At 39.7% G+C, this 14,177-nt stretch overlaps 1 protein-coding gene across 6 annotated transcripts in view; it reads right to left on the bottom strand.

The window, feature by feature from the left end:
• Positions 1-14,177, bottom strand: part of HSPB3 (heat shock protein family B (small) member 3) — a 105,160-nt gene that overhangs the window by 57,787 nt on the left and 33,196 nt on the right. The gene's annotated exons all lie outside the window — the stretch shown is intronic.

The following is a 14,177-nucleotide window of genomic DNA, read 5'->3' on the forward strand; positions in this document are numbered from 1 at the left end:
TACCCTTCCCTGCCACAAGGGAGCTGTGAATTGGTGAAAATTGAAAGATTGTGTTCTTTCCATCTCATTTATAGTAAATAGTGAACCAAGAAATTGATTTATAAAGAAAGAACCAGATCTGATTTAATAAAGCATCATTTTATGATCTAAGAAAATAAAAAGAACAAGAGAACATATTAGTACATTATTTAACCATAAATCTTAATTAGAATATTAATACCCAGCAAATATAGAAGACATCTAGACCAGTAAGAAAAGCTGCCTAGGTTTGCCTGATTATCCACATAAGAGCAACAAGGATATTAATTTATGATATGGACCTTCTTGAGTTTGGTTTCCTGGAAGTTACCCTAAGGACTCTAAGATGGACTTTATTATTTGCTATCCTGAGGTTAGCCTCTTAGCCATGCTGAACAATTTCTCTCCTCCAGATTTTACTGGCAATATCTATAAATGTAAACAAATTCTGTTTCCCTGTTGTGGATGTCTCCCAAATACCCCAAGCTTCCTGGCCTGCCCAGAAGTGATTTTCCTTGCTCACCTGTAGGTGAAATATAAGCCAGGTACCAGTTTTTCTGGGAGGTCAACCCTAGCTCCTCAAAAATACACGGTTACATCTGTTTAAATGGGCATCTTTCCCAAATATGACATTCTAGGCAAGGCTATACTTACTCAATTTTCCCAGTTACGGCCTGGTTAAACACAAAACAAAACAAAAAAACAACAACAGATTCTTATTGAAACTTTGCAAATAACTACATTGTTGTGAAAAGCAAGGATACTCAATAATAGTTTCTGAATTCAAGAAACAGGAGGTGGGGGGGTCACTGGGAAAAATATATCATTTAAAAATGTTTCATTTCAAAAAAATAAAAAATAAAAAAAATGTTTTATTTCAGTTTACAAAATAAAGGCAACTTAACAGTTTTGGGGGTACAGATAAGCTTCAGAGGAAAAGGCTTCCTTTTATATCCAGAAAATATAGCATTAAAACAACAATATTCCAAATATGCAACTACAATCATGCTGCATCAGTTCTTTCAGTTCCCTATGATCAGTTTTTGCTCTGTCATATCTTGGGTTAACAGCTTTATGGAACCATCTGCTTCCAACTACAACATTCTGGAAATCCTTACTCAACTTCAGGGATAGACTAAAATCTGTCTAAGCAACGCCAACAGAAGCCTAAACCCAAGAGCCAATTCTTTGAAGTGCCATTAGTTCAAAGTCCTGGGAATTGTCCTTCTATGGGGTTCTGAGGCAGTCATTGTTTTTATTATTGAGCAAATATAAGAAATTCCAGAATATTCAGCTATTTAATTTTATTATTCATCTCCTATAGTGAAAGAATCGTGCTTTTCTTTTTAACCGTAAGTTAAATCTGTTAAATTTGTACAGGTAAAATGTTATCAGTACAATACTTTTAGTTTTGTACTTCATGGGAATGCTAATTTTTCAATAATATGTGGGAAGCACAGAAATAATATGAAATAGTTCTGATGAGATTTCCTATATTTTTTTAAAGATTTTATTTATTTATCCATAAGAGACACACAGAAAGAGGCATAGACATATGCACTCCTGCAGGGAGCCCGATGTGGGACTCAATCCCAGGACCCTGGGATCACGCCCTGAGCTGAAGGCAGACGTTCAACCACTGAGCCACACAAGCGTCCTGAGATTTCCTATATTTATCAGAATTTGTGGTGGTGTATACCAAGAATATGCCAAGAATACCAAGTAAAGCAAATCAGTAAGTCTGGAGAAGTCCTAAACACTACATTGTAATAAAACTTCAGAGGTAAGTCTAACATATATCTCCAACTAAAAACCACTCACTGGCCAAGATCTTAGATTCAAATTTTAAAAAGTCAGGTAGTCGCCAAATTTTAAATAATAAATGAAATTGTGACTGATAACCCTATCGTGCCATTGACTTACAACATGGGACAGAGAACCGCTGGTGAATGCTTTCATTAATACTTCGGAAAATACATACAAAGTTAACCTACACATGAAAAAGGGTTAGAGAATTGTGTTGAGCCACCACAAGAGGGCACTATAAACAGATTACAGAACAAACTCGGTGTGCCTGTTGTCCCACACAGAGCTGAAGGCCGCTTTTGTCCTATAGAAGGTAAACCCTTAGTAACAAAAGTGAGAAGGTGCGTCTCTCTGAGGCTTGGTGAAGGTGTACCTTCATATCTCACTGCCATACCAGCCTCATGGATATTATTTAGGGGATTCCTTCCAGGGTTAGAGATGCCTAGGGTAATGTTAGAAGGTTCCTCTTGTCCAACATCTAGTTTGACTTTTCACCTCAGGCTTTATTTACTTCAATAGCTTTTCAAACATTTTATTATACAACATCAAATTAGAGAACGTACACATCTATATGCTCATCCCAAGGTTTTAGTAAGGAGATAAAGGTACTTGCTTCAGATATTTTCAAGAAACCAAAAAACAGTACAGATAACGAAGCCTTTTTGAACTCTGTGCCAGCTTCATTTGCTTCCCTCCCTGTGCTTAATAATTCCAGAATAAACCACTATTCTATCACAGATGGGGCTGTCCCACTGTATTTGTAATGCTTATATCACATAAAAGGAAGTACCATTCATATTATAATCTATTGTTGTGTTCCCATGGGCACTATTCTTTCCTTTCCCTTGGATTGTTTTCTTTATTCGTGCTACTGGATTGGAAAATATGTTTCTTCTCATTCTTTTAGTACTACATTTTCAAGCCAGTGTACACATCACATTTAAAGACCTTAGAATCTTAAATCTGATCCTCCCAATTCCCATTCTTCATGTCATTTATCCTATTATTCCTTTTTACCGTCATTGTCTATCACCCATTAATATTTGATCTCACATTTCTGAGTAGTGGGAGGACCATCCATCTACATCAGCTCAGTTTATTATGCTGCTGGGAGTCTGCAAATAACCTTCTAATGGGTCTTCCTTCAAATCCATCTAAACATCACTATCAGATTAATTTTTGCAAAGCACGGCTTACTTTCGTTACACCTTGCTACCACCTGTGAACACGTTATTACTTTCTAGCTCAAATGTCCACTGATAAGGTTTGAAAATATGTAATATGTCACATCATATTTTTTCTGCCTTCTCTCCCTGTTACCAGACATCACATGCTCCCCTAATTTAGATCATTATCCTTCTCCACTGACCAGCAACGTCTTCTGTGTGCATTTCTCAATCTGTGCTTTTTATTATACCTATAGGTAATTTTCCTCTTCTATTCTTATTCAAATCATGTCCCTCCTCCTAAATCCACTTAGAGATCTATTTGTGAGAAATCTTATGCCAACTACTCCATTTCCATCTTTATCTCTTGCTTCATCTCTTAGACTCTTAAAATTTATCACACAAATTTAGTATTAATCGTGTATCTCTTAAACACTCTATATTCTTTAAAGGACCATTCCCTCTTGATTGGAAAATAGGTGGCAATTGGTGGTTTATTGCTTTTAATTTAACTGACAGATGCAATAGTATTTATTAATTTGAATTCAACTTCAAAATTCTTTAGCAATTAAATACAAAACATTTGTATAGTGTGTGTAAGACAATTTGCTGGGCTAGTTTTATAAAGATTTTTTATTAAATCAGTGCTATCTCCCTTCCTTGTTATTTCAGATCACTGTTATAGTCATTCAAATATTTACTGAGAATGTATTGTAAATCTGTATGCTGTACATCCTGGGGAAATGCAGAGATATACTTACCCACTAGAAACCATGCACAAGAGTTGATAGAGTCTGGACTGCATGAGTTAAAATCTCAGTTTTACCACTTACTATGTGGCCTTTGAAATTCCTCTTCATGCTTTAGGTTATCATGCAAATAAGGTCAATGGCCAAGCCTCTGAAGCAGCATCACTTGGAAACACTACTGTAGCTCGGAAAACAGCTAGGTGTATGGGTCTCCAGCTACCCATTCTAGGACAGCACACAGCAATCTGGCAGACCTGGACACTGGATTTCAGGAGAGGGGCTTTCTACCCTTGGATTGTGGAGCTTTTGTTTTTTTTTTTTTTTTGGAGTTCAATTTGCCAACATATAGCATATCACCCAGTGCTCATCCCATCAAGTGCCCCCCTCAGTGCCCATCACCCAGTCACCCCAACCTCCCACGCACCTCCCCTTCCAGATTCTGGAGCTTTTAAGCTTGATAATTAGAAAAGCTCAGGCCCCTCTCTGCTGTCATCAGAGGCTGGAAAGCAATAGCAATATGGTGGGGTAGGTCTTGCCTCTAGCCCTGTTCTTCTAGCTCAGCATTGGTAATTGAAAATAGAATCAGCCCTTCTGTTTGCAAGATCAGAAAACTGGGGTACATGCCAGTGGCAGGATCCATCACCTTCACCTTGGTGGTTGGAAAAGCACTGGTATAGACAGCAAGCCTTGTGTTTGGCTATAGCCTAGAATTTAAGGCAATCAGTTTTGGTCAGTTTCCATGGAAATTCCATTTTTCTATAATGTCAGCCTATAGAGGATCAGCCTATAGAGGATTCTCACTCTCCTCAACTGTAATGTAGGCATAATATCTACCCTCATGGCACTGGTGTGAGTTCAACAGGGTTACATATAGTATGCATAAACAAGTAACTTGTGCAAACTAAGTGCTCAAGAAGTATTAGTTCTAGTTATGTGTGCATATAACTAGAGCACATGTGCCTCCTCTCAAATCTGCCTATGAAGAATCTCAGATCATATTGTCAGCATCCCTATCTGGATTTTACACTCTGTTTTTCTATCTGCTTGTTTTGATCCCGGGACCCCAAGACCTATCCACATCTGGACCTCACTTCTGCCAATGAGCTAGCTGGTCTGAATGGCTAAGTACCACCTGGCTCCTTACTTGTGGACATCCCAGACCTCCCAAAGACCTTAGTTCCTCCCAGACCCTCTACTTCAATTTGTGTGACCATATACTCTAGGATCTTCCATTCACCCTGGACTGAGGTCTGCCATTTCATCCTCCTCTAAAGCCTTGTCATTTACTTTCCCTTGTCCCTTCTGACATCACGTGTGGCCCTTAAATGATGCTTGTCCTAGTTCAGGCTGCTATAATAAAATACCATAGACTTAAACAACAAACACATATTTCTCACTGTTCTGGAGTCTGGGAAGTCCAAGAGCAAGGTCCTGGCTGATGATGTATCTGGTGAGGACCCTCTTCATGGTTTTCAGATGGCTATCTTCTTGCTGTCTCTTTGTATAGATGAGAGAGAGGTCATCTCTTGTGTTTCCTCCCAGAAAGGCACTAGTCCCATCATTAGGCTCCACTCTCATGACTTAATCACTTTCCAAAGGCCCAACCTTCATATAGCATCATGTTGAGGCCTGGGGCTTCAACATGTGAATTTGAGGAGGACACAACATTGGGTCCATAGCAAGCCTGTACCACCTGATATAACTTTTGTTCCTACTTTTTTTGGTCACCTCTTATAGCATTTCTTTTGTGAGCAACAGAACTGAATCATGACATATTTTATGGATATTAGGAGGCACACAGTAGTGCTCAAGGATAGCTAAGATGAAGCCCTTACTGTCAGGGGACTCACAGCTTGCAAGGCAGACAAACTATAACAACATCATAAACTAATTTGTAATAGTATGTATAGGATAGCCAGCAATTATAATTATCACTAAGAAAGGAATATATAGGTCAGAATTCAATTTTTGGCATCCTTCATGTGCCAGACCCTGGGTTTAAGAAGAGGGGGGGAAAGACTATTTCTTCAGAAGTGATACAATTGGTGCCTGAGTGCACAAAGCAGGTAGCAATAAACAAAATCCTACAAGCTTGTTTCCATATTTGCTTCAAGTATCTTACCTACCTACCTTCCTTCCTTCCTTCCTTCCTTCCTTCCTTCCTTCCTTCCTTCCTTCCTTTCTATCCATCCATCCATCCATCTATTCATCTACCTACCTACCTATTTGGCTGAATCATTTCAAAATAAATAAGACATCGTGACATCCCATCTCTTAATACATTAACATGAATTTCAAAAAACAAAACAAAGCAAAAACCTAAGGATGTTCTTTTATATAACCACAACACCATTATCAACACCATACCTAACAATTAACAAAAATTCTCTAATCTACCAGTCAACTGTCCCTTTTGCTTTATTGTCCCTTTGCTCCCCACCTGCAGAGGTGTTATCCACGTTCTCTGCTGGCCTCTGAGCCCAGAAAGAGATTGTCATAGCTAGGCTCTCAGTTGGGTCCAGCCAACAGCAGGCACCCCCAGGCGTTGGAGGCTAATGGGAAGCACCAGGAAGAGATGAAAGGTGGGGGTGGATGGGACATTTTTACCCTGCTCCTCCCTGCCAGGTTGCTGGTCTGGCACTGGCTGCATCACATCATGTTAATCCCAGGCACATCAGCATCCCTTGATTCCCTTGATGGTTTGTCTGGCCCTGACCACACCTCTCATAGTATTGCCATGAAATAATAAATGATTAAGTTCTTTTTAGTTTGTCATCTGTTTCCTTTAAAGATCCTGCGTAATATTTGAATGACCCATTTTCAAATGTTCACCATTGGTCCAAAGTAATTTTAAAGCTTTTTTTCCTAAAACCAAAATACAATCAAGGATACCACGTTGGACTTGGTTCTATTTCGTTAGTTTCCTAATTTCCTAATCTGCCCTCATTAGTCTCTTCATTAATAACTCCTCCTTTTTTTTCTTGTCATTGACATTTTGTATGAGTCCAGTTCTCATAGAAGTCCCACTTTCTGAAAATGTCCAATTGTTTCCTCATAGCATTACTCCATTTGTTCTTCTCTGCATTGTATTTCCTTCAACTTGAATCCAATCAAGCCTTCAGATCCAACTTCCATCATAAATATTGTATGTAAGGCATTATCATCATTCATAGTGGGAAAATTGGGAAGTAAGTTTGATTACTAAGTGATGATAGCCTTATTTCCCTATTTCAAAAGATTTTCCCCCCCATTTGCTATTGTCAAGTAATCTGTGGGGGTGATATTTTGGTACCAAGTCAATGTCTAGGGCTCTATCAACCATTCTGCTAGCAGTTTTAACATTCATTATTGATCCTTGTCTGGAATAATTATTTCGTTATGTCTTATAAACTTATTATTTTCTATTTCTATCATTATTTCTACCTTTAATGCTAATGTTCTTCTGTAAATAAGAGCTTTACTTTGATGACAAGGCTATTTCTTTTTCCTGACAACAGCTGTTACAATAAAAGCAGAATACACTCTAAGTTTTCTCCTCCCTTCAGTTCTTTACTCTGAAATCAGGCGATCAATGCAATACCATTACTATTATAAATTCCCTATATCATGTTTCATTAATAAGGCCTCAGAATTCTATAAAATTAAGCTTGAGCTGGTTATCAGGGAAACTGGATGCTACACACTATATTCAACTCCATTTGCCTTCTAACCTTCAGTCACTGTTGCAGAGGTATCCTGGCTAGCCCTGTTTTTCCATACAGTTCTAGCCCTAGCAGATGCAGACCTCAGGTAGCACAACCCATAGGAAAAAAATCCATTATCAGTAGTTGGCAATTACACCCCAATTAGATTGCACATCTCATAGGAGCACTCAAAACGCATTCAAGAGGACTATTATCTCCTTTCTGTGTTAGCTATTAGTTTCACAAGTCTTTGATCAGAAGATCTTGAAGCTTTGCTCTATTGTTACATTGCTTTCTCTACATGTATACTGAAATAAGCCATTTTGCTCCACTAAGTGCTTCTGTCTGGAAGAAATAATGGATTTTTAAAAGCTAAGCAGTGAGATTTCTAGGTTCTTTTTGGTTTTTTGTAAGCGATCATTTGAGGGCTGGCCTTTTGTTATACTTAAATGCATTTCTGGTGGTCTCAGTCACTCCTGTGATGTTATAGGTATTTGCTGTGGGTAACACCAGCTGATTACTAAGCTTCCTGTAGGGAATACTCAATGCTATCCATCTGCATGGCCTTGGACTCTTCTGTGCAGCCACACCTCTTAGTAGCCTTTCCTCAATTACAAACGTCAAAGCAAATGGAGAGAACCAGTCTGGGGGGAGAAAAGGGCTTATGTGGCCATCATCAATTAATAAAGTCCTTCTTCAATAAGACTAACAATAATCAACTGAAATTTCTAACATTCCTATTGTCATCATAAATAAAGCCACATTCAATAGTTAGTGAAATCTTTATAGTTATTGAGAAAACAATAATCCATATGTGCCAAAGCCTTAAACTAAAGGAGGTATTCAAAAAATTGTGATATGGTTTGGTCACTGGCTTCTTTGCTTTCAGATCCATTCTCTCTTCCCCATCTGCTCTGTGTCTCATGGGCTGTCCCCTGCAAACAAAAATTCCCAGTGTATTCATTTTCTATTGTTGGATAACAAAATTACCACAAACTTTATGGCTTAAAATAGCACCCAATTATTATCGCATAGTTCTGTAATTCAGAAGTCTGGGTGAGTTCAGCTGGTTCTTGCTCAGGATCTCAATAAGGTCCCCTTCAAGGTGGCAGCTGGGCTCTTAATCTGCAGGCCCTCAAGAAGGATCCACTTCCTAACTCATTCAGGTTGTTGGCAGACCTCAGTTCTTTGCAGCTAGGTCCTTTTCCCTTGCTGGCTGCCAGTGGGAGTCTAGACCTTGCTCAGTCATTGGCTGGGAGCTGCCCAAGAATAGCACAAGCTGGACTCAGGTGTGAGGTGGATGGTAATGAAACTAACTGCCCAAGGCCATTAGAGAATACTCCCCACAGCTGGGCAGTATGTTCTTCCTTACAGGAGGATCTAGCCAGGAGTTGGCAAAGTGTGGCCTTTGGGCCAAGTCTGGACTGTTAGACTGTTACCTGTTTTTGTAGAGTCCTACAAACTAGAAATTCTTTTTTATAGTTTAATGATTACATTTCAAATGATGATGTAAGTAACTTCATAATATCTTGATTATTTTATTGCCTAGCATACAAAGGCAAAAATACTATCTATCCCTTTACAGAAAGAATTAGTGGAACCCTGAATTCTGTGCAGAATGTATTTGTTGTTTCATCAAGTCTGGCAAGTGAGAAGAGCGGGCTTGGGGGTGTGTCAGGGAGCAGGAACTCTGATACTTGGGGAAGGAGATAGAAGACATCCCAAGGAGAAAAGAACCAAATCTTGGAGTCATGATGGCAGAGTAGGCCTAAAAAGTGAGATTGTCAATTAAACCTCCCTGAAACAGAATACAAATTTTAAAGTCTTTGTTAATTTGTTGTAACAAAAATGCTCTTGTTTTAATTTGCATAACATTTGGTTACTAATAAAGTTGGAGCTGGGTTTTTTTTCATGTGCTAATTTGAAGAATTGCAAATGACTGCCACAAATAAAATGAACAGATTTCTCAACCAAGGACAAAAACAAAATATTCTTAAACTACAATAATCTATAAAATGGAAACTATATCAATGTTCCCACCAAAAACTGAGCAAATGTGTGTTTTAGGGGCACCTGATTAAGTGCTTAGACATCTGCCTTCAGCTCAGGTCATGATCCCAGCGTCCTGGGATCGAGAGCCCCCCTTGCACTGGGCTTTCTCCTCTGTGGGGAGCCTGCTTCTCCTTCTCCCTCTGTCTGCTGCTCCTCCTGCCTGTGTGCTAATGCATGCTCTCTCTCTCTCTCAAATAAATATTTTTTAAAAGCCTTACTCTTCTAAATGTGTTAATATTCAAAAACAAACCTGAATTTTGAAGCATAACTTCTTAGTCCATAGCATCATAATTGGACATTTTGAAATACTTAGGGCAGTATTTCAAACTACCTTCATAGGTAGTTCCCTAGTACTTGCTAGCAGTACACTTCTCTATCAATTTGGCTACACCAAATTGTATTCGTATGACTCATGTTATCAAAGAGCAGAATATTTTTTCATAAGGCAAATAGAGTCAAACAACTATGTTTAAAATTGCAATAATGATATTTTCTCTTGAAGAAATTGCAATATGAAGTTTTATAAATGTTAGTGCATAATTAGAAAACCTGGGCAGCCCGGGTGGCTCAGTGGTTTAGCGTCGCCTTCAGCTCAGGGCATGATCCCAGGGACCTGGAATCGAGTCAGGCTCCCTGCATGGAGCCTGCTTCTCCCTCTGCCTGTGTCTCTGCCTCTCTCTCTCTCTCTCTCTGTCTCTCGTAAATTAATAAATAAAATCTTAAAAAAAAAAAACTATGTCTGATTGTATCCAGCTCTTGTTCAAGAGCAAAATTCTCCTCAATGACCAAATTGTGATCTTTAAGTACTATTTTCTACTAAAAGCCATTCCTTTTGAGAAATAGTTGATTTCAGGTCCACATCAGGACATTTACAAAATGAGTCAGACATGTTTTTGTGCCAGAAAGCAAGGAAACAATCAGATTCTAAAGAGGTCACGTCAACAGTACACAGCAACTAAGCCAAAAAGACGTCTGCTGGCAAAGTTGGGACAATTTGAGCAAAAAGGAATGACATCAGTGCTTAAAACATCAATATATAAAAATTCAGTAATTTATGATGACTCGCAGGGAAAGACTGGTAACCATCTGAGTCTGCTAGGGTACCGACACTTTACACTCAAAATTAATACAAAAAAAAAAAAGAAAAGAATCAAGACTCCATCTTTCGTGAACCAGCTATATTTCAGCTTATCCAAAAGTTGATCTGGTCAAGTTCTTCACAAAAAGAGTTTCAGCTAATTAATACAGAAGGAATAACAGACCTAGAAAATCACCATTTTTTAATCTCAGGGAAGCAGTGGATATAAGAAATGATCAATGGCTGATCAATCATTAAGTGCTAAGTTCCTGGGGACTTTATAATGGAGGGATCCAGTTGCCATCTCCTAATATACTAATCTAGCTTAGCATCACTGAGATTAGGCCTCAGCATTGCACTTCAAGATACAAGGCAACAGGAACTATAAAGACCCATTTTTCAAATAATTTTACCAATAAAATGGAACCCAAGACTTAATTATGCTTCCAGATCTAACAACCAGTTTACAGCTAATAAAAATGGAGAATAGAGAACTACCCAAATATTGTGAAAAAGCGATCCACCAAATTCAAAATGTAGAATTCTCCATAATAGAAAGGACTTGTTTCTCCAACAAATGAATTTTATTTAAAGGGAGCAAGAGGGTATAGAACAAAAGATGTAGTAGATGTAACAAACAAATGCAGTAACTAGGCCTTGTCTGGATCAATATGAACAAACCAACTATAAATAGCATTTGAGACTATCAAAAAATTTTAATATGGGCTGGATATTAGGTGAAATAAAGAAGCCACTGTTAGGTGCCTGGGTGGCTCAGTCAGTTAAGTGTCTGCCTTCAGCTCAGGTCATGATCTCAGGGTCCTGGGATTGAGACCCAGGTCAGGTTCCTTGCACTGCAGGGAGTCTGCTTCTTCCTCTGCAACCCACCCACCCCCAATAGTGCTTTCTTCCATGCTCAAATACATAAAATCTCTCAAATACATAAAATCTTTCTCTCTCTCAAATACATAAAATCTTAAAAAAAAAAAAAAGGAATGATTTTATTATGATGTCATGATTATATGAGTAGAAAAAACAGTCCCTATCAGTTAGAAATGCCCCAGCCAGTATAAATTTCCCTCAAGTCCAACGAAGCCTCTCTAGAACAGGGGAAAATTTTGCATGGACTTTATTTTTTTTTTAATTTATTTTTTTTTTTTTTATGATAGTCACACAGAGAGAGAGAGAGAGGCAGAGACACAGGCAGAGGGAGAAGCAGGCTCCATGCACCCGGAGCCCGACGTGGGATTCGATCCCGGGTCTCCAGGATCACGCCCTGGGCCAAAGGCAGGCACCAAACCGCTGCGCCACCCAGGGATCCCTTGCATGGACTTTAAAATGGAATTTTCTGATCCAAAACAGCACTTGTTTCCTTGATAGGATGTACCTCATGAGTGTAGGAATTTGGGGAAGTGAAAACTGTGATTCAGAAATTATGTTGCTAAATACATGATTTTTGAGGTCAGGGTAAGCTTTCTTACATTTAGGAAGAAGGTCTTAGAAATATATGAAGACTTTAGGAAAATAAGCGATAAGTCTACACATAAGGACCTTCAATGACATGGTGGTCCTTGAAGCCACTAAACCAGCCACTAAGTTTTCTCAGTAGAGCAGCAGGTGCAGATGAAGATGGAGGGGATGCACCCCTCTGTATTCGAACCCTGGATCAGATTCCCAGTGCTGATGCAAACATTGTCTACTGGCAGTGAATGCCCTGAGGTCAAGCATGGCTGGGAAGAAGTCTCAGCCCCAGGATGTAAGGCTGTAAGAGGTTTTAGTTTCTAATAATAAAGTTTTCTAGCACTGACCCCATTTCTCCCAAAAGCCCTATTATTTTTGGTTCACTATTTTGCCAACTGCAAGGATTTTTTAGGGATGCTTATAAAATTGTTGCAAAAATAACTGTATACCAGAGTTGAAATGTTGACCACTTAGTAGAAACCTGATGTTGAACAAACCACAAAATTTCCCTGGACTGCCCAACTTTTTATTCCACAAATGGGAATACCACCTGACTCTATAGACTGTTAAGATTATGTGTATAAAGCACCTAATGTTGTCGAGCACATGAGAGTCAGAGAATAAATAGTGGCTATTATTGTCCAAAGACCAGCTTTGATTGTCTACCTACCACCACTCAGCCAGGCAGCTTCAGAAGTAACCAGGCTAACTGCAGAGATTCTGACATGGGCACGCAGCGATTATCCCACAGTCTCTTCTCCAGTTGAGCCAAACCACAGAAACACAGGCAGTCTTTCATTGTTCCTTCCTCTGGTCTGCAGCTCAAACCCCAGATGGAGCCACACCCTGACCCATTGTCTTGACTGTTACAGACAAACTGAGCTAAGTTCAAGCTTCTGACGATGGTTAACTTGGGTTAGTATCTGGCATGTTGAGAAGCCATGCTGGGGGCCCAACCAGTGTCTTTTCCAGGCATCCTATTGGCAGTCTGTGATAAGCCAGGGCCTGATATTTCTCCCCAGAGGAACTCCAACTTCAGAGTCCAGTGGCCAGGGCCTTGATATCTGTCCCATCACCCCTGTGCCCTCCTCATTGCTTCTGGTTGCAAAAGCTTGGTCAAGAGCAACCCCAAGGGGGCTTGCACAGCAAATTCTTCTGTCGGAGGAAACAGGTATAAAGGGAACCCAGCCAGAAACTTTAAGAGCCCTTTCATCTCTACCCAATATGGCTTTTTCTTTTCTTTTCTTTAAAGATTTTATTTATTTATGCATGAGAGACACAGAGAGAGAGGCAGAGGCATAGGCAGAGGAAGAAGCAGGCTCCCTATAGGGAGCCCGATACGGGACTCTATCCCCAGACCCTGGGGGGGTCATGTCCTGAGCTGAAGGCAGACACTCAATAGCTGAGCCACCCAGGCATCCTCCAGTATGGCTTTTTCCTATATATTTTGTCAGACTTGAAGGGAGTTTAAAAACACAGTGCTGGGGGGACCTGAGTAGTTCAGTGGTTAAGCGTCTGCCTTTGGCTCAGGTCATGGTCCTGGAGTCCTGGGATCGAGTCCCACATCGGGCTCTCCACAGGGAGCCTGCTTCTCCTTCTGCCTATGTCTCTGCCTCTGTGTCTCTCATGAATAAATAAATAAAATATTTGAATAAATTAAAAAATTAAAACATAGTGCCAAACTGATAGTAGAGGCCTGGATCTCCCCTCATGGCATCTGTCCTAAGATGCAAGAGCAAGTTGCTGGGAACAAGACCCAGGGCTTGTTCTGTCACCTTATCTGTCCCCACTGGGTGCCTAAGAACTAAGCTGTCTTCCTGTTCAGCCCCTTCTGACCCGGGGCATCCCCCAGACCACACCCAGTGCCTGATCTCACTGAGGGTCCTTTTCAGAGGGGTGGTCTAGACTGGAAAAGAAAGGAGAAAAAGAATATAGGATGAAGAAAATAGGAAAAAGAAAATAAAGGCAGTAATGAGGCTAAAATATTAAGAAATGGCAAAGGACTTACTCATGCCTGGGGGCGTCACATATTGACTTTATTGTCCTATATTGCCGATATTTTAATATTTTTAAAAGATTTTATTTATTTATTCATGAGAGACACACACAGAGAGAAAGAGGCAGAGACACAGGCAGAGAGAGAAGCAGTCTCCATGCAGGGAGC

Source organism: Canis lupus, chromosome 4 (genome assembly GCF_011100685.1).
Source record: "Canis lupus familiaris isolate Mischka breed German Shepherd chromosome 4, alternate assembly UU_Cfam_GSD_1.0, whole genome shotgun sequence".
Taxonomy (NCBI): Eukaryota; Metazoa; Chordata; class Mammalia; order Carnivora; family Canidae; genus Canis; species Canis lupus.